The sequence below is a fragment of the Etheostoma spectabile genome, unplaced genomic scaffold, assembly GCF_008692095.1.
Source record: "Etheostoma spectabile isolate EspeVRDwgs_2016 unplaced genomic scaffold, UIUC_Espe_1.0 scaffold280, whole genome shotgun sequence".
Taxonomy (NCBI): Eukaryota; Metazoa; Chordata; class Actinopteri; order Perciformes; family Percidae; genus Etheostoma; species Etheostoma spectabile.
Genome location: NW_022605578.1, coordinates 206,349 through 228,459, shown reverse-complemented (window position 1 = coordinate 228,459; position 22,111 = coordinate 206,349). Strand labels below are relative to the sequence as shown.

At 40.6% G+C, this 22,111-nt stretch overlaps 1 long non-coding RNA gene across 1 annotated transcript; it reads right to left on the bottom strand.

The window, feature by feature from the left end:
• Positions 1-1,390: 1,390 nt before the first annotated feature.
• LOC116685984 (uncharacterized) lies at positions 1,391-21,845 on the bottom strand. The gene is made up of 3 exons (XR_004331103.1): positions 21,758-21,845; positions 18,189-18,195; positions 1,391-1,401 (listed from the first exon to the last, which is right to left on the bottom strand). It is a non-coding gene; the product is annotated as an uncharacterized LOC116685984 (long non-coding RNA).
• Positions 21,846-22,111: the final 266 nt, after the last annotated feature.

Sequence of the window (22,111 nt, the reverse complement as noted above, 5' to 3'; positions counted from 1 at the left end):
ACCAAGAGTCCAGGCCTGAGGACATCTGCAGGCCAATATCAACTTTTGGAGATATCGCCACCAACTGGCAACAGGAAATCAGCCTTATATGATAAACATCATCCGATCTACATGAAACTTATAATGTGTGGTCTACATGTGATACGGACCCCCTATACTTTAACCACGCCCACTCACTCAGGTCACACCCCTTTTCATACCATTTAAACCGTTTAAGGTAGTCTTGAATGAGGTGTCATAGAACTCAGCAGAGTTTCTTCTTTATTGATGATTCTTTGGCCTGCCTCAAGCCATGCCCCCTTCCAAAACTGGTGACCCATTTAGGGAATAGTCTTGTGTGAGGTGTCATTGAACTCAGCAGGGAATTTCCTTTTCATTGGTGATGGTTTTCAGTGTCTCAGTGCCGGACAAATGCACGGTCGCAAGGAGCGGGGTCCAATGTGCGCAGATCAGCGAGGGCCCGTCCAGCTTTAATTTATAGATGGAGTAGAACAGGAAAGGACAGAACACAAACTGTTGGCTGCACACTCATGCATTTAACATAGTTGTGCACTGCAGCATTGACTGCACTAATTAATTTTATTTATTTATTTATGTTAATTTGTATAGGGACATGCAGCATGAACTAATACTAAACAATACCACAGCATTTATAGCCTAAGCTCATTTGTAATGCCAGTCTCCAGATGGACCTTTAAAATACACAAAACCCAACAATAAAAAAGCATACAAAACAGCACAAAACAAACATGATAGAATAAAATTACAATAAAACTCAACAACATTTACGAGATCATTCATGACTTTATGACTGATTCCTCTTTAAAAACTCTTTCGCGATCCCTTTGAAGTTCAATTGGTAAGGATTTATACGTAATACCCCTGAATCAAAAAAGCTTTCTGCCAAATTAGGATTTAGTTTTTTTTCAAAATATGCAAAACCTTCCCAGATCAAAGATATGTAATTTGTGCACAGGAATTATTTACTTCTAAGTGCTCATTGCTTTAATTTTTGTGACTTGATATATTTTTGGGTTTGTTTTCTGTAATTGTTTTGCTTTTTCATCTTTTTTTCTTAGCTATCGTGACTTCATAGACATCACTTCTAAGGCAAACAACCATATCGTTCCACTGTTTTTCTCCAGGTGAAGCAGGCAGGAACTGGTTGTTAAATACAATGTTAAGGACTGCATGTGTGAAAGCTTTCATGAGCTGGTATAGACTGGCTTTGAATGAATCAGTATGGTGCCATAGCAAAATGAAAGAGCACCAAAATGAACATTTGCTTATGTGTAATGTTTTTACTGATTTCACCTTAAATTAACAAAGGATGTCTTTGGCACAACAAAACATATGTATTGTAAACCCCTTTATATAAATGATGCTTTTTACACATCTTTCCTTTGTAATTGTATCTATTGCTGCTTTGTTAATGGCAAAACCGTACCACATAGGTAAAAGCTAAATTACAAAGCTACACGTTAAGCAGAAATATGCAGTGGTGGACGAAGTTCTGATGTAAATGAAGCAATACTTATAAAAGTACCTCTTAAAGATGTTAATGTTATGGTAAAATGTTTAGCTGGTCATGGAGGAGCTAATTTAAACTATATTCCGTAGTATATAACAGCTTACGGGTAATTTAACCTGTAACAGAGTAGATGTTATATGTAGTATTGGCTAGTTAAGGTCAAATGAAGCTTCGCAAACCATTTTCTTTATTTCCTGAGCTCACTAGATGGCGCTCCATGTTCAACAAAGGGTTAAAGCACACAATTGCCATTCCTTGAGCCTTTTTCTGAAAAACAAGAGTTCCATTTACCATAATAGATGGCAGAAAATGGTTCACAAAGCTTCATGAGGCTTCATTTAGCCATCACTAGTTATAGGGCATATGTTAATCTCTAATATATTGTCTTTTTAAAATTCTCATCAGAAAAAGTAACTTGTAACTATTGCTGTGAAATAAATGTAGTGCAGTAGAAATGGAAAGTGACATACTATTGAAAGATTACATGAATTGAAGTACCTCAAAACGTCATTAAGTCTACATTCCATACCAGGAAATATGAATCAGTGAATGGCTGTATGCAGAGCCTTGTTTCAAATGACCAGTAGAGCACACTCAGTAATTATGATGGAAGTGTTCTCTTATGGCACGGCATACATAAAGGTGTCCTGCTGCATTTGTGACTGGTATAGCAGAGCAGTAAAGCAGTCTTTCACTTCCTTCACTTTCTTCTATTTCACTTACACCCCATCCAGTCTGCATACACTGAGAGAGGACAGATCAAAAGTGGTGTGTATACACCGATGCATTATTAAATACACTCTCTGTTGCTCCCGTCCTCTATATGATAAAGTGTATTTCATCTGGGCTCAAACAAACAGGAATTAAGGCCTGGCCTCCAAGCCTGACAGCCTTCTCTTATAAAACACACACACACACACACACACAAACACAGTCCCAAGCCATCTGCTAGGATGGACTGCTGATTTTGGAGTTGATATGTAGAGTATTCTTTTGTCTTTTTTTTGTACACTACAACAAACTATAACCTCCAGGTAATGATCATCATAAACACAAGTTATGGAAGCAAAAAGAAGTGGAAGTGATGCTAGCAAAGCTAGCTAGCTACAGTTATCAATTATGGCTGGGCGATATGGAGAAAATCAAATATCACGATATTTTTGACCAATGTCGATGTCGATATGGCATCGATATTGTAGAGTTAACCATTGGTGCTTTCACAAAACATGAACACAAGATTTTTGATAAATAATTACCAATAGTGAGGATGAAGTGGGTAAAGACAAATCATAAAACAGCTAGTAAGTCTGGTAAGTTCAGAAAATGACATCACCTTACTGAAATGAGGCCTTTATAATCAGGAACAGACAAGTCTTGTGTCATATTAGGACATCCAGAATTTAAGACAATATCTAGCCTCACATATCGATGTTGATATAATATCGATATATATTGCCCAACCCTGTTATCAATCTGCCACTGTACCAAAACTCTCTTCACTCCTCACCCAAAGTGATGTAGCGAATATTAGCTGTTGTGTACAGGTATGTTCCAGTTGTTTGGTCTGGTCTAGATCTTGACTCAATCTCACCCTGTCGTGGTCTTGGTCTTGTTTCGGTCTCAACTCCTCAAAGTCTTGTAACTGCCTCAGTCTCGATACACTCAGGTCTCGGTTTGGATGGTCTTGACTACAACACTGCGTCTAAGGCTGACAGGTTTACTACGTGGTCAGTAGCTTTGTGTAAGAATGAGGGTGTGGGACAAAAATTAAAAGTCTGACCAATCAGTGTCTTTTGAGCCACTACTACCAATGCAGTAGAGTGACCACCCACTTTTTTAACGGCTTCTGTTTTTTTTCCCATTTAATTGTTCAATTGACGTTTCATTAAATGCTTATTAAAAGAGTTTTAAGTATGGAACCAAGCCAACCAGCTATATGGGTAGTCATGACCATAACCGTACCTTCACACCGCCACCGACTTGAGCGTCTAAAGTTACCGGAAGTCATTCATTTTCAATGGAAGTCGGCTTCTCTCAGATGCAAGGAGCGACAAATCCTTCGGCGTCGCGTTTTGAGCATGTTAAGAGTCAATCAGAAAGTTTATGGTAATGTTATGGTAACTTTATGGTAATGAGATATGACGTGATAACGCCAAGCTGGACCAATCAGGGATGTCACTGTTATGCTTCTGGGTAGTGTAGTATTTCTCCATAGATGTTTTTCTTAAAACAAGGTTTTAATTTCTACAGAAGCAGAAACTTTAGTTTCAATACTTCTTAGCTTGGTTTAGACATTATAGCTGATAATCAAAATTTGTACAGAAAAAATTAATGGGATTTTTACTTCCAGAGTTGAGCTCTATTGACTAGGTTAAGTTAATCATACAACAATAGGCAGCTAGACAGCTGCTAGCTAGGAGATCCCAGCTGAACCACAGACACTGTTTGCTTTACAGAAGCAGGTAAAATAACCAGCATGATGTTATTGTATGGCATTAGAAGCACTGAATGCTTTTAATGTAATACTTCATGGGCTCATAATGCACCTTTATGAATTATATAATATTCCACACTTCAGATGCTAAACATTCAACAGTATTTGCTTTTTTTGTTCTGAGCTGGTAGCTGAAACATCAGCCTACAGAATGTGCTGAGACTCAAACATCCAGGCCATGTTCAAGGCAGATATCTAAAAATAAGCTAATAAGTTAAATTAGAGCATGCATGTTGATTCCCAGTGGATTAAACACTACGAGCAACCCCATTATGCAATAATTTGTCTACAACATCAAACTAAGTGAACCTTAAAGGACACACATTTAAATAGACAGCATGAATCTACTTGCATAAGTTTCATTACTGTAGACTCATAATTGAAAGGTGAAGCTGGTGTCCCAAAAGGTCTAGAATATCCTTGCAGTAAAATTCTATGGCAGCCATCTCAAGTGTACTAGAGTGTGTGTGCATGCGTGTGTGTGTGTGTGTGTGTGTGTGTGTGTGTGTGTGTGCGTGCGTGCTTGTGTGTGTGTACCTGCACATTCATCAGCAACAGCTTACCTGGTTATAACACTTACACACTTTACCTCATTCTAGAAATCTTTTCCTGTAGTCACATAACTGACACACCGTAAGCCTGCTTAACAGAGGGCACAGTCCTTAAATGAATTATGTGTTCTACATGTCATTTATCTCCATGAACCAGTTACCAGTATTCTCTTGGCAGTAGTTTTGTTTATTTATTAAGGTAAGATATTATTGGCAGGGATGTAATGGAGGAACATAAACCTAGTTTATCCTCTTCTTTACATGGATCATCACTTTTCTGAAAAAGACTGGGGTTTGGGGTTTTTGGTTTTTATTTCTTGTAATGTTCATTGACTAGGTTACAACTTAGTTTACTCACTCTTTTGTTTACTGCAAGTGCTGCATCACAAATAATGAGAAACAGTTTCATAACAACCATAACATTATAGGAGATTTAACGTGATCGGCTCAACAGAAATGGCGGCTTGAGATGTAAATCATGGCCCAACCTTGCCAAATAGTTTTGTTATATGGTTCCAACACTGATATTCTATCACTTCGTGCTCGATAGAGTCATTTAAAGCAGAATGGCAAACAAGAACAAAACCCAACGCGGCAATATGGATGCCATTGCAGAGGCTTTACTGGAGAAACAGAAAAGCAACCTCAAACCACGTTTTTCTCAGATTCAACAGGTGGGGACAGTCAACGCAAAGCTAACTGGTATTCTTGCCCACCTAGCATCTCTAATGGCAAGCTCTATCAGATCTGATGTGGACAATCTAAAACTACAGAGGACAGCAACTCAAGTATTCTTGACAGCCATGGCCACACTTTTCAAGAGCTGGAGGTGAAGCCAGCAGACATGGAGGACAGAAACCAGAGATGTAATAGCTGCATTGTCGGGTTGAAAGAGGGGTTAGATGGCTCTAATGCTAATTAATATCTCTCGCACTCCCTGCCTAAGTGGCTCCCGACATGTTCAAATCAATATTATGAGAGCCCACTGACTAAACAGTGATAGACCAAAATAATAACACTACTACTTAATGCACACGGATTTTCAACATCCTTTGCTACACAGACAGGCAGGTAATATATAAATACCATTACGTGGGGCGGGCTGCTCCCCATCCTCTTGTTGCGGCGGAGACAGGTAATGCCTTGGACTCTATCGCGGAGAACACCATGAAAGAAGATCAGGATTAAAACAACTGCCTGATGGACATGGACTCTTCCATCCATCCATCTTCATTTGCTTATCCGGTATCGGGTCGCAGGGGGACCAGTTCCAGCAGGGGACCCCAAACTTCCCTTTCCCGAGCCACATTAACCAGCTCTGACAGGGGGATCCCGAGGCATTCCCAGGCCAGGTTGGAGATATAATCTCTCCATCTAGTCCTGGGTCTTCCCCGAGGCCTCCTCCCAGCTGGACGTGCCTGGAACACCTCCCTAGGGAGGCCCCCAGGAGGCATCCTTACCAGATGCCCGAACCACCTCAACTGGCTCCTTTCGACGCGAAGGAGCAGCGGCTCTACTCCGAGCTCCTCTCGGATGACTGAGCTTCTCACCCTATCTCTAAGGGAGACGCCAGCCACCCTCCTGAGGAAATCCATTTCGTCCGCTTGTACCCTGGATCTCGTTCTTTTGGTCATGACCTAACATGGACTCATGGTTTGTCTTAATCTCTTAATGTGTCCTAGTTTTATTACATTGTTATCTGATGCGATTACAGAGACTATGTTTTTAAATGACACATCTGTCCTGTTTAATATAGCCTACGCTCCATAAGTTAACTAGGCCACTACAAGGTTAGAGTCTCCTTTCCAATGTGCTTGCTATTTTGTACTTTTTGTTTAATGTTTTTGTTGACGAGAAACGCATTGTATTTTTAAGTCTGCTGTTGCAACCAGGTAATTATGGGCTGCTGTTCATTTTTGCTGCCCTGTGTCCATTCTGAATCACAGACCTACCTTGAGTGTTAACCTTCTGGCTATGTCCCCCCTCCCCCTCGCTTTCCCTTTTGTGTCACTGTCTCATCTGTTTTTGTTCTGTGTCTTATATGTTCTGTGTGTTGAGGAACTTAACTTTGGATGCATTATTGTTAAGGTTTAACAAAGTGAAAGGCAGTTGCTTTTACACATCTACGTTCATTTAGAACGCAGCTTTTTTGATAAAGGTTGATCTTACATTTTTAGTTTTTAAATGTGGTGGTCAGAATGCTCCTCACAAGCGAGCAAGCACTGCTTAAAAAGAGAAATGTTGACATTGCGTTATTACAGGAGACGCGTTTGCTACAGATGGATACCTGCCGCTTAGCCAACAGATTCTATCATACAGTTGCATCCTCCTCAGCAAGCTCAAAAACAAAAGGAGGGGCCAGTGTTATCAAACGGAATCTTCCACTTAATGTTTTGTCCTCTTGGTCAGACAACACAGGCAGATTTGTGATTTCTACAATAGAGAATAGTCTTAGGAAAATTGCACCCAAATATTGACGTCAGACATTTAGTTTGGCTTTCACTGGAATAGAGCTCTATGCTGAATCCCATTTTATTGTTTATATAAAAAAAATTGTAACATTAGCTAGCATGTAAGTAATTTTCAATTTCAGCTTTTTGTTAAGCCTACCTGTCACTATTATGACTACCAACAGGTGAAAAAAGGGAATGGTATTAGATTAAATGACTGCAATTGTTGTTGTTTACTAGCAGTTTTAAACTGATTGATCCCTTCTTGTGTGTAAGAATGGCATTTTTAACAAATCTCCTTCGTTATTGCAAACAAGTGAGTTCAGTCCAAAATGGCTGAAGGGACTCGGCTCAGCAACTGCACGCAGATGTTGTATTGGCGACCCAATAGAGTGTTGCCTCTTATTATTATGACCTCTTTCTGAAATACGGCTCTGATGTTATGATAATTTTTTATTTAAATTGAATTATTGTCCAACCTTTCTCATGGCCACTTCCCTTCATTTCAGAGTGCATTCATTTGTGTTCCTGCGGTGCCTCTCCGTAGTATTTCATGTGATTTCTGAAGGTTAATTTTTGGACTTTCCTGGCCTCTCTCTGTCTGTTTGTATCTCTCTGGCTGTGACACTCCAGTTCCCTCCTGCTACCAATCAACCTGCAACCATCCACTCATCTAGCTCCTGCAGTGTACATGCCCCAGCTTCACACTCCAATCTTCGCTAGTTTGTTCAGTTTGCCAAAGTGATACTAAGATTACAGCCAGTCTTTTGTTTTGTCAACAGTTGCCTTGTGTTTGCTTGAGCGTTTGACTAACTTGTGCCTTCCTGTGCCTCAGGTCCCTTCTCCAGGTCTCCATCTGCCTTGCCCAGCGTATCAGTCGGCCTCCCAGCCTGCACCCACTTCACTACACAAACTATCTCTGAACTGTTTGCAAACTGCTGTCTGTGTTGTGCTTCTGGGTTCCACTCAACAATTTAAAAGTGTCCTCTAATAACATAATTTCATGTTGTGCAGATTTACTGACTTACTGATGTGACTTCCAGCATATTGATGTATGTGTCCTCAGCCATTTGAATGTACATTTATACCAGACTTTTGGACATGGACTGCTGTTAAGAACTCACAACTCCCATTATGGCCAGTATGGAGGGCATAAACCACCCCCCTAGCTGTTATACAAATGCATACTGACGAAAAAGATTTAATTTTCAGTAAGGGCTTCACATGACTCAAGGTTGTACAGCTGCTTCTTTACAGATGGCCCCTCTACTGAAGCTGTGCTGGTCTTTAGTGGCTGCTGCTTAGCGTAAAACGATAAGGGCGATGTATGGCTATAAAAACAGCTGGGTAAGCTGTATAAACAGGAGGGAGAGGGAGAGAATGGATAGGTGTGAAAATGAACACATACACACACTATGTAGACATCACACTAGATATAGTATGCTGCTAAGTGTTGCACTGACACACACACACACACACACACACACACACAATCTTCATCTCAGACCCACTACACACTCCATATTAAGGGTTATTGCAGCTAAGTAAGCTATAGACTTGTGGCCAGCTGGATCTATGCTGTATAAAATCACAAACCGCTGCAGATGGTGTGTACTGTAATTAAAAAGGGAAATAGAGACACAGAAATACAGAAGAGTAGAAAGAAAGAAAAAGCTAAAGAAGAAGAGAGTGATAACAAGGAAGAGGTAGAGAGTGTTTGTGTGTAAGGAAGTGGGAGAGATTAAGGTTAGACTGCAATGCTGCAAAAATGTATTATAGATGGTTTTATGGCTGTACCTGTTGCTCGTGAGACATTAGTGAACCTATGCTGCCACTCTGTGGTCAAATACAGATATAGACAAACAGTGGTGGTAAGTAGAAAGGAGAGGACTCAGTGGTGGAAGAAGTACTCAGATCTTTTAATGAAGTAATATCACAATCACAGGAGCCTGCAAAAGCTCCAGCATATTCAAAATTGCGCTGCCCGGGTCCTGACGAGGAGACGCAAATATGATCACATCACCCCGGTCCTGAAATCCCTCCACTGGCTGCCCATTAAACAAAGAATTCGATACAAAATCTGTCTACTTACCCACCAGTGCATTCATGGAACTGCCCCTACCTACCTCAGTGAACTCCTCACCCCACACACCACCTCACGAAACCTCCGCTCCTCCATCGCCACCTACCGCCTGCTCCAACCTAGGACTAAACTGTCTACTATGGGAGACAGGGCTTTCCAGGCAGTCGCCCCTCGGCTCTGGAACGCCCTCCCAGAGTCCCTGAGGGCCCCACAAACTGTGGAGACTTTTAAGAAGGGCCTAAAGACACTATTATTTCAAAAGGCCTTTTAAACAGTCACTGTTTTAATTTTAGTTTTATGGTGTTTTATTATTGCTTGTCAAATGTTATCGTACTCTGGAAACTGTTTTTAACTCCCTATTAATTGTAGCCCTTTGAGATTTCCTTTTGAAATGTAAAGGGCATTATAAATAAAATGTATTATTATATTATTATTATTAATGACAAAATACAAAACTGCAATAACTTAAGTAAAATACAGAAGTATTAGCAGGAAAGTTTACAAAAAGTATCACAAGTACTCATTATGCAAAATGGCAATACAAACACAACCATGCGCTGGAAAAAGAGGCCAAAGAAACAAATGTGCTGCTTAAAGAGATGGAAGTGATCTAGGTGAATATGAATACCATTAAATAACAGCTAAACAGTAAGGTGGGTAGACTGTAAGGATCTGTGGATTATTAAAATTTTGAAAGGAGAATTTAAAAAGTGTGTCAAAGAAATACAACAAAATATTGATCTAGAAATCAGTGCGCTAAAATGAGCAGTTCATGCTCTGCCAGTTTGATCCCGATGTCTCCAGTTATTATGGACCCGCCATAGAATGAAGATGAAGATTTGGCTGAGTTGTTGGAGGGTGGCTGTGCTTGTGAACCAACTCTGACACCGGTCACAATGCTTCCTGTGAAGAAATGTTTCGCGGCGCTGGTGAATTCTTAAAAAAACAAAACACCACTAAATGCTGCGTTACAATGCGTGGTAACTCGCGTTACTGAGATTGTAACAAGTATATTACTGAAATTTAATTAAGATAGCTAATGTGTCAAGCTCGGCGGCTAACGTTATTTACGATCCATTTTCTTTTTATATTAATGCTAGCTAATTTGAGCTAGGTTAACTGCTATCGATATTCAAGGGCAATCCTCAATTAACCAACACATTATAAACTATACTTCAGCAAGATAGGAGTCATCTAATGGAATGACAACTCAACAACTGACAACCACGAAAAGTGTAGGCTTCATGTAGTTAATCTGACGATAGGACTACAACCTACAAAGACAAACATTGCCCACATTAATGATGGCATGGGCCTAGTTAGTAACGTTATGCACGCTTCACTCGCCTGAAACACTGAAGGCAGGTCATCCACAAAGCTGTATAACAACGCCCCAATGTGTTTCGGGATAAAAGTACCAATCAAGTCAAGATTAGATGCATGCATTTAGACTTGCTTTTCAGAGCTCCAGTGATCACAATCAGTACCGTTTCTACGTCTCTCACGGGATAGTTTATACTACGCCAATACAAACAGGAAATCATTCAATTCAATTTTATTTATAGCATCAATTCATAACAAGAGTTATCTCGAGACACTTTACAGATAGAGTAGGTCTAGTAACAGTGTAGCATTGCTGCTGTACAGTTGGTAAACTTTGAATGAGTGTAGTTCTAAGCGTCCCAATACTTCTTGTCAATATGGTTTTGTTTCTCTCTCTTTCTTTTTTTTATTATTTTCCTTACTTGCCATTTAAGAAAGGACAGGTTGCAAAGACAGCAGTACACTCGTCAATTGAAGCTTCCTCAAAGGACACTGCTGACTGTCAACCAACAACAAAGTGAAGAGATGGAAGAGGAGGAACAAGACAATAGAGCCGCTATGGAGCAGGAACAAGACAATGTTGATTCTGACTTAGAGGTTTCAGAACAAGGGGAGAGAAGCAACGCAGAAGAGACGGAAGAGGACAGTGAGGAATAGGTGGGTGCAGTTGCTTCTCTGGCTGCTAACTTTGACACTACAGAAGAGGACGCAAGTATTACCTCAGAAGAGTCTGAAGTCTGAGGGTGATCCTCATTTAACTAAGGACTTTCTTCAGGGGTGGGCCTCAAAGCACCAGATCTCCCACACTGCCTTGGATGACCTTCTGAAGGGTTCAAAAATACATGGCCACCCCAAATTGCCTTCAGCTGCTCGTACGCTGATGCAAACTCCAAAACACATTGAAGTAAACACAAAATCGGGCATGCAATACAAACATTTTGATTTCAAGGACAGAACAGCTTGCTGTCTCTCTCTCTCTCTCTCTCTCTCTCTCTCTCTCTCTCTCTCCCGCTCCATCAGGCAGTCAGGTCTGTGGATCTGTTCCGTTAACGTTTAGGGTTTCTTCAGCTTCAGGTTTGTTTTTAACTTCGGTTTGTAGTCCTTACTAGTAACCAGTAGATTTCTGGTGAACGTGGGGTTTGTAGTCCTTACATAGTAACCTAGATTTCTGGTGAACGTGGGTTTGTAGTCCTACATAGTAACCAGTAGATTTCTGGTGAACGTGGGGTTTGTAGTCCTTACATAGTAACCAGTAGATTCTCTGGTGAACGGGGGTTTGTAGTCCTTACATAGTAACCAGTAGATTTCTGGTGAACGGGGTTTGTAGTCCTTACATAGTAACCAGTAGATTTCTGGTGACGTGGGGTTTGTAGTCCTTACATAGTAACCTAGATTTCTGGTGAGTGGGGTTTGTAGTCCTACATAACCAGTAGATTTCTGGTGAAGTGGGGTTTGTAGTCCTTACATAGTAACCAGTAGGTTTCTGGTGAACGTGGGGTTGTAGTCCAATAGAACAGTAGTTTGGACGTGGGTTTGAGTTACATAGTAACCAGTAGATCTGGTGAACTGGGGTTTGTAGTCTTACATGTAACCAGGATTCGTGAAGGGGGTTTGTAGTCCTTATAGTACCAGTAGATTTCTGGTGAACGTGGGGTTTGTAGTCCTTACATGTAACATTTCTGTGGTGTAGCTATAGTACAGTAGATTCTGGTGAACGTGGGGTTTGTAGTCCTTATAGTAACCAGTAGATTTGGTGAACGTGGGGTTTGTGTCCTTACATAGTAACCAGTAGATTTGTGATGGGTTTCAGACGTGCTGGTTGGTTAAATGCAACTCCCGTTGCGTCTCTGCCATCGGAGATTTTTTTTTTTTAACTGTCAGCTGCCCCCCGCCCCCCCCCCTCTCTCTTCTCTCTCTCTCCCTCCTCTCTCTCACACACAACACACAAACACACATAACCTGGTGTGGAAATAAAAAAAATAAAAAAGAACCAAAAAAAAATAAAATCACATGATCATAAAAAATTAAAAGTTAAAAAAAGAAAGTTATATGAGTATGAAAACTCTTGTTCATCTTTACTTCATAATTGCAACCGCAGTGTGTATCATTGTTGCAAAACGTTCTGTATATAGTTTGTTTGTTACCATGACAACACCATTGATCTGAAGCTCGATGCTGTCATGTAATAGTTTTCAAATCAGCAATAAATAAACATTAGGCTCGTTCGAGATGAGCCAGGTCTGCGCAGAATCGATCACGGCGACGGCGCCCGTTGCATGCCGTTAGATTTGTGTCCGACTTGATCCCTTGCTCTGACGTCATGCAGACGTGGGCAACGGAAATCTCACGAGAGAAGGCGGCCGCAGTTCTGAGACGCAGGCGGCGCAGTTGCTTTTCACCGACTGCAAGAGCCAGGCGGACCCAGAGCATGCTGGGAAACGCCGGCTTCTCAGCTGATTTACACGATTGGATTACAACATGATGACGTTTTATTAACTTTTTATTGTTTTGAATCGGAGCGATTTTAATTGCTATTTGTCTGATTTAAAGACTTATTCTGTCAGAACACATGTTGTTGGACTGATAGTTAAGTTTAGAAGTCAAAGAGACTAAATCTGTTCAGCACGGATACATCCAGTGTTGTGTCATTAAAATCAGCAACAGGTCGCATGTAGAGCACTTTGACCGCTACTCTGTCATAATAAAAACAACTGGAGACGTGTACCAGCTGGTATGAGGGTCGATATATTTGTTAAATCGGAATCGCACCACAGTGTTTTCATCACTTCCTGTTCAGCCTGAAGGAGCTGGAACGGCTGGAAACTGTCGACTTTACCGCAGCTTTTGTCACCGCCCCCCGCTGCTACCGCCTGCTCTGCCACTTACAGGCGAGGCGCAGTTCATCTCGAACGAGCCTAATTTCTGATAACTCATATCAATTGCATGCTTAAATAACATACCGTTAAAGCCCCGCCCATTTCAAGAGAACCCAACCACTTCCTGGTTAAATCTGACCACTTCGGTGTTAGGCCCCGCCATTCCGAGGCGGATCCGGATACAGAATTCATGTGGTAAACAGTACAGATACAGATAATGCTGTACTCGCTCATGCAGAAGCTACCCTTTATTTCAAACGAACTTCTATTAACTAAAAAAAAAGCTAAATGATAGACACAACCGGAAGACAGTACAACAGCAGTAAACCATATAGTCTAGTAGCCAGCCCATAGAGCCCCATGTGAACCCGGAAATGTTGAGTACACAAAGTTTATTGCAGAAATGTGAAGTATGGGTCCCCAGTACAGAAAATGAGGATGCTAATTTGCATTATGTTGAGCAATTTGCATAGTTAGCATAATTAGCATATTGTAGCTAATCGTCAGTTGACCACATATTTTGCACTGTATGGCCAATTTCTACAATATGTAAGTGGTTTTAGAGGATGCTGAGTTCTTTTCTGGCATTTTGAGATTTCAAAGAACTAATTTTAGGACTTATTGTGATTTATTTAGGTAAGTTCCAATTACTTTCAGGCGTAATTATAGGTTATTTTTATGTTAAACACAATCTTACATTTCAGAATTAGCAGAATTGGCCAGATCGACACTAGATTTTGCACTGTGCCATCAGTTTCTACAATATTGGAATGATTTAAGAGGTTTAAGAGGACGTTAAATTCAATTCTGGCACTTTCAGACTTCAAAATGGTAATTCTATAACAAATTTGGATTCATTTAGACACATTTTTTATTAACTCAGGACGTTTAGGTTATTTTCATGGTAAACACTATAACCTTACATTTCAACTCTTGCTCTTTGATGGAATGTTGATGACCAAATTGTTGACATTTTTTGAGGTTAGGTCATGTTTCCTGCAATAAGATGTGGCAGCTAGCTGTTGTGTGTTAATAAGTATGTAGTAAAGCAAGGGAGCATAGTCTAGTTTTAAAGTAGTTGAAAAATTTTATTATGGAAAACGTAATCATTAAGAAAGTAGTTTCACCAAATAGCATATCATCCTTAAACAGAACGCCGCCGTTATTAGATCAAGCCTAATCGAACAAGCTAATCACAAACCACCAAAACTTTAAGGAACAATAATTTTGGTACAACATAACTTAAGTTGTGTGCTCTGCACAGAGCTTGTTGGTAACGATCTGTCCTGCGCATGTGCAAGATGTTCACGCAGCACAGATGATACCATGATGAACGTGGATATGACCTTACGATACTGCACAATGTTCCCGTAGATAGTTAAGAAAGTCCGTTCCCCGCCACTGGAAGCTAACTGTAGTTTAGCGACAGCTAATCAGCTAACCACCCGCTGAGAAGCATGTAAAAGACCCTCAAAACTGAAAATAACTGTTGAAATATAACAGCTGTTACGTCAGTTCTACTGTGCTCATTTAGGAAGTTTTCCTCGCCACTGTGCACTGTTGCTTGCTCTGAGAAACTACTAGAACTGTGGGACCTACTCTATCTGTAAAGTGTCGAGAAACTCGATGAATTGATAATATAATAAAATTGAATTGAAATTTAAAATACAATACTCGAAACATGGTCTTTATTATACTGTAAAATCTTAGTTTAGCTGTAGCTGTTTTCGTACTGTTTACTTTGAATAACGTTATTTTAGGCTGAATCAAACTGTCGCTAGTGATTAGTCAAAAAGCTGTAGCTAAATTAGATCACAGCTTGGGTGCAGGCTAACCGTTCTCTTAGCTATCATGGTTCCAGTCTGCATACCAGCCACCAGATGTTGTCATTGCGTTACCATGAGAGACATAGAAGAGCAGGCAAGAGCTCACAGAGTACAAGCTCTCATTGACTACACCTCTACCTAGTCGAGACAAAGTCTTGAAAGACAAGCACAACAAACAAAGGCTGAGCAACTCCTGTGTACTTTCAATGTAGGAAATAATATCATGATGCAGTAAAGCTGACAGCATTGCCACTCATGTGAGGGGATTCACTTAAACTTACATGTTGTCAGACATGGGGTCAACTGTTCACATTCTCAGTGATGACACAGTGTCTTTGTGCTTATGCTTATTGGTGTTAGAAGGCTGGTAATAACTAACCTATAAGATAAAATGGCACAATTTCAGCAAATGCATTGCAGGAATCTGGGTGACCAGTGGTTCCTTCTGGCCATGCATGCTCTTTCGGGATGTGTTCCACCTCATATCCTGTTGGGAAGGGGAAGGGTCTGCACTCAATGCCATAAGAGTCGTTCTGGTAAGCTTCTCCACTGCGGGAGGCAGAAGCCCCAAGTTACAGATCACAAAAAGCAACAAGGGTTTCTTTCTGGCTTGTACAATCAGAGGAACTTTGTAACCTTGAATGCAGCCGGTATGGAATTTACAAAAAGCGCCAAAGGCCCCAGCAATGAAGTCACTAGCTTGCCTTCATGAGACGTGTCCCACAGGCACTGCTATGGAAAGCAGCAGACCATCTTTACTATCCTCTTCTTTCTGTCCTCATCTTCTCCAGACCCTTCATCCCTCTCTTTGTGCTCTGGTGTGTATAAGTATGATGCAGCACACACCATCATTGCCTTTGCAGAAACACTAACTGGTAGGCCTACAGGCCAGACTACAGCTGTACAAATGCACTTTGCTGATGTGCAAGGTTTCAACCCGGCTTTGCAACCACAGCTGACAAGTAACAAAACAGGGGAACAACTGACTTGAATCCTGGGTGGGCAAATCAGTTCCTCTCTTCCTTTAGGCCCATAGTCTTATCCCATCCAAAATAAGGAATATCACAGCTGGTGGATCGGTGATGAGGCTGCCTTTTGTTAATTAATTGTGAGTCATAGCAGTATGCTTGAAGGTGGTAGCCAATGTGTGCTTTGTGTAGTGCGGAGGTAAGGCCTCTTGGTTAGCTCGTCTGGGGGCTGACTCGGTTGGCCCAGACTCAGTTTTAAGCTTCAGCTTAAGTAACCCTGAAAACAATGCATCAACATTCACAAAAGCACTCATGATTCTGAAATGTAAGATTGTGTTTACCATAAAAATAACCTATAATTATGCTGAAGTAATTGGAACTTACCACAAATAAATCACAAAAGTACTAATATTAGCTCTTTGAAATCTGAAAAAGCAGAAAAGAAATCAGATCCTCTAAAACCCCTAAAACCACTCACATATTGTAGAAATTGGCCATACAGGCAAAATATGTGGTCAAACTGGACGATTAAGCTATAATGCTAATTATGCTAATTATGCAAATTGCTCAACATATGCAAATTAGCATCCGTCATTTTCCGTATACTGGGGACCCATACTTCACATTTCTGCAATAAACTTTGGTGTACTCAACATTCCGGGTTCACCTAGTTGGCTACTAGACTAATAAGAGTGACCTGGAGACTCCAGGTAAGGTCAAATCAACCCTTACATGTTCTGCTGTTTTGCTACTCATACCTTTGCTGATGGATTCTCCCTTTTGTTTTGGATCTCTAGATGCGCTCTACTCAAAGACATGTTTTCAGGCCCAAAACAAGGTGGGACGGGAAGCCCAGAGACTCCAGGGTCTCTTGGGTCCTTCACTAACACCCTTGTGCAGGGTATGTGAAATACACACATATTGAAATTACAAATAATAATATTAAGTGTTAAAACTGCATTTCTTGAAATTACAGCAACTGGTCTATCTCCTTTGTCCTTCGAATGTTAGGCACAGTGAAAGAATCCTGTAAAAACAAACCAATATTCCAAAATTCTGTAATATTGAAATCACTGATGTTTCTGTTTTACAGCAGGCAATTCTCATACTACGCCAGAGAGAATGGTGCTTTCTAAGTCCAGTTTTTAAATATAATAAAAATAAAATAAAATACATTAGAGGCTATAAATATACAAAAATCTAGGTATTACACAGAAACTGTTTTGTTGAGGTTTTGATGATCACCCCCAGTTATGGATGCCTGTTCTATCACCGTTCCTACTGTATTGGTGTCACAAAACAGTATATTATTATTGTCGTTATCACTATTACTAATACATTTTCATATCATTTATATTGTCTCAACATTTGTAACATCAATTACAAATGTATTCTTTTCTCATTTGAAGCTGAGCACAATACAACACAGGTGGCAAATGACAGGAAGTCTTACTACTGTGGTACACTCAGTCAGTCAGTCAGCTGTCTTTACTTAAAGGAACATGCCACCTTTTTTGGGAAATTACCCTATGTGCAGTGTGCCCCGGTGTTATTTAAATTCGTCTGGGATACCTCCTAGCCAATTTCCCAAAAAGGTGGAGTGTTCCTTTAATTGCATAGGCTTTATTAAGATAGTAAGATGTACACAAGTTCTTTATTTCTTTATAAAATTGTGATAAATTCCTAATTTCTTTAGACTTTCAGATTAAAGTTTTAATGAAATTGGACCAAATTATTTAACAACAGCAACAAATTCTAAATGACAAAAAAAAGAAAATGCCATCTGTGAGTGAGTCAGAGGACATAATTGACCGTCCCCGCGAGACCCTGGAGGACCTGGAGACACGGGAGAAGGAGCTGGAGGACATGTCAAAAAAACAAAATAAGGTGACCAATTCAATTTCATAAACACACAAACACACACATACACTGGGCTGGGAAATATAAAAGGAATATTGTATAAAAGGAATACATTTCTCCAAAGGTATGCATTTTGACCATATGCCCATAGCGCACTATAGGGCTGGGCAAATGGCGTACAACAGGGCGGTGGCAGCTAACAATAATCTCGCCATGTCTTTCAGACTATGCACCTGCGCTCACTCAGCGGAGCAATTCTGAACACAGCCGTCTGAAGAATGCTCCGCCGGGTGGGCAAAAATGACCTCTGGTCAATTTTAGTTTTAAAAGGAGGCTGGGCAAGCGCCCTATTAGTAAGTTCCGGCTGTGTGAAGCAATGATTGGTAAGCTGTTATTGCAATAAAGACTGCAATTAGTGTTGGGTATTGTTTGGGGTTTGGGGGCCCAACCCTATGTACAATGTTTTTTTGGGGTGCCTTTTGCCTTGATTTTAGTGACAGTGGATAGACATGTAAGGGGGAGAGAAACGGGGGGATGACACGCAGCAAAGGGCCACAGGTCGGACCTGAACCCGGGCCGCCGCAGGACCCAGCCAACATGGGGCAAACGCTCCCGCTGGGTGAGCCAGAGGCGGCCCCAACCCTATATACAATGTTTTTTTAGGGTGCATTTTTCCTTTAATTTAGTGACAGTGGATAGACATGTAAGGGGGAGAGAGATGGGAGGATGAAACATAGCAAAGGGTTGCAGGTCGGACCTGAACCCAGGCCGCTGCAGGACCAAGTTTTAACACTGTGTTTTAGGAGCCTGCCAGAGATTGCATAAAGTGAAGGCAGATGAGGTGGAAGATGCCATTGGCCAGATGCTGAAATTGCGCCACAGAGAAAGTGGTAAATGAGTCTATGAGCTAACATTAGCAATCAATCAATCAATCAATCATAGATAGCTAAAACGTTTTTGAAATGACTGCTAGCTTTTCTACAAGCTAGCAATCCAGCACAAAAAGGGCTGTCACTTGAATGGTGTTTTGAGCTAACCTTAGCAATCAAACAGTCATAGATAGCTGAAACGTTTTTGAAATGATTCCCATCTTCTGTCATTGTTTGTAATGATAAAGTTTATTATTTCATGGATTTCATAAATTTCAGTATGACAGTTTAACCGTTTAAATCTGAGCATGCAGGACTAACATCTCCACTCGACCAGAGCCGGTCTGACTCGACTCTCATCGGGTATGACGTGTTATGCCCTAAAACGTTTACATCTGAGCATGCTTGACTCAAATCTGCACTCTCCTCACAATGGGCAGTGACACCAATTACTGTCATTCTACACACAATGTAACTCCACCGCTTCCATGCAGTTTTTACCGGACCATACAGCTTCTTCATCAACAGAGAACCAAACAGAGGTTAGTTGGACTGAGCTGACGTTGTTTCAGGGGTCTGATAGTTGGTTCCCTGTCCGCCAGTCTAAAGCACCATCTAGAGTTCCATCTAGAAATGGACAGTTTAAACCTGGACCATGCTAATGGTTCTTCAGTGAAACCAGGTCAGTTTCATTGTTTGAGGATGGCTGTATTCCAGCACTCAAAACTTTATTTGTGCACTTATCCTATCCAAGCTGTCTGACCAGTTTAGACACTCCTTGCATTTTTCATTGATGATGGGAACTCAGATTACAATCTAATTGCGGTTGGATCTACTTGAGAAACATGAACACAATTACTGTATGTACATTTTTCAAAAATTATTGTTCTTTAACACAGAGAGAAAAAAAATATATATATATATATATATTTAGGGGGCTTTTCGATAGTTTTCGACAGTGGTTAGACAGGAACGGGGGAGAGAAAGAGAGGGGATGACACACAGCAAAGGGCTGTAGGTCGGATTCAAACCCGGGGCGCTGCCAAGGACTCAGTCTACATGGGGCGCACTCTCTCTTACTGGGTGAGCTAGAGGGCGCCCCATTCTACTATTAATATTTTAAATAGACATTTTGAATAAGCCAATCAGCATCAAGAAACTTTTCTACTGACCAGTTGAGCAGCAATGTAGCACACACAATCAAAATGATCCTGAGTATCAAATATTTAAAGAATCCTCTTGTTGGATTCTCACTTGCTGAACTCACTTCAGTTTAACATCCAGACACTTTCCACTTTTTGTCGAGGAAACACTGGAAGAAGAATCTGAGGACGCGTGATACCCTCATAACTTCAGAATCCCAGTCTACATCAGAGTGATGTCAAAAACCAACCAGCAAATGTCCGAAATGTCATGTGTTTAACACGTGTTGAACACATGACAGTTTTACTATTCATCATTTAATAAAATAAAAAGGCTTTTAAACCTCTTCTTCAAATATTTTGTCACTGTAAAGACTCTCCCTTTGTTATTTAAGGTGCTTTGAATATAAAGTACATTATTATTATCAGTTCTAATAGTGCTGCCATTACAAAATACTGCTTCTGGTGATAGTAAAATAACAGCTGCTAGGACTAACAACTAATCAGAGGTTAGGGTCCAGTTGTAGTTTAGTGTGTTTTTCTGTGAGGACACACACACACACACACACACACCTCAGGCCTGCCTATCACACCGACTCATTTCTTTACTGTATTCACTATTCATTATTTTCAGTGGCATCTTTAGAGACCCATATTAGCAGATAATATTATAATTTAATGTTCAAAAACATTAAGTGCTGCAGTACTAAACATCATTACGGCTGTAATTAGGTCATTAGGCTGCAGAAATTGTTGGAAATATTTATTTGACTTGTTGATCCTTATTTATTTTGGGCGTATAAGACTATGTGGAGAAACCGCGGATGCAGGGGGGAAAAAACAGAAGAAACAGAAGAAGCTGTCATTTCAGTAGACCACAACAGTCTGCTTGTTTTTAATCAATCCAAATGATAAGTAGTTACACATGATTTAAAGAGGTAAAAAGCTTTTACATTTCAAAATGGGAAAGCTAAATTAAACTGCCAAAAGACTAAAACAAAAGCAACCAAAAACATGGAAAAGATATTAAGTCTCTCTGTTCAACACAAAATGCTGGAATAAAAATCCTAAAACATTATATACATTATATATATATATATATATATATATAGGGTGGTCCCTAAAACATATAGATCGTCAACAAAGCACACACACACACACACACAATAAAATATGAACATGCTAAATTATTAACTGTAGTCAGGCTAGACGTGTAAGCCCCCTTCAGAGCTTGAATAGAGAATCCTTTCAGCCCACCTGATGTAAAAACAAAGAGTCCCCAGGCGCCGTCCCCAGATGAGAGTTCCTTCACTTGGATTCAGTGGTCCTAAACATTTCACAAATCTGGTTCAGTCCTGTTGAACTGTCAAGAACCACTGGACCGAAGGGGATCAGCAGAGTCGGCCGAGCTGTGGCGCTCTGAAAAGTGTCCTCGGGTATTTATACCCTGAAACTCCAACCGGTCCACCCGGCTCCTGTGTTACCTGTCGGGCCAGGTGATGAAATACCTAAGCTCTGTTCACGTGGATTCCAGCTAGACTCACCTGCTCCACCTGTTTGTTCACGTGTTCAGCCCTCTACAGACTTACAGTCGGAGTATCTTTAAACTCCCTCTAATTTATTTTAACCCTTTTAAACTGGTGGATAACAACTGAGTAAATTTTACTCAAGTATCGTCTTGATTGGGCGGCCTCAGTTCAGTTGGTAAAGCGGCCGTCCATATTTAGAATTAGAACATGAGTTAATCAATAAATGCCGGATGAGTATTTCCACGCACCGGTCACAAAGCGATCCTTCTCCTCTCGGCTCTCTCTCTCCGATAGAAAGAGACAGATGAGTGGGGGAAACTGTGGTAATGGTAGCCCATGTGTGGCTGTGTTGTACTGGGAAAATTCCTCCTGAACGCTGCAGGCATAAGCCTGGCTCCGCCCTCTTACGTACTTCAGTTCAATTTTCATATTCCTTCAGTACACCGTCTGGGTTTACGGTAGGGTGATCATATTTTGATTTCTAAAAAAAAGAGGACTCTCGGCCGGCCTAGAAACACAAATTCAGACAGGCTTCTCGGAGGTTAATGAACATGCTTTATTATGCCTCAATGGTAGAAAAATAAATTATGTAATAAAAAAAAAGCTCTT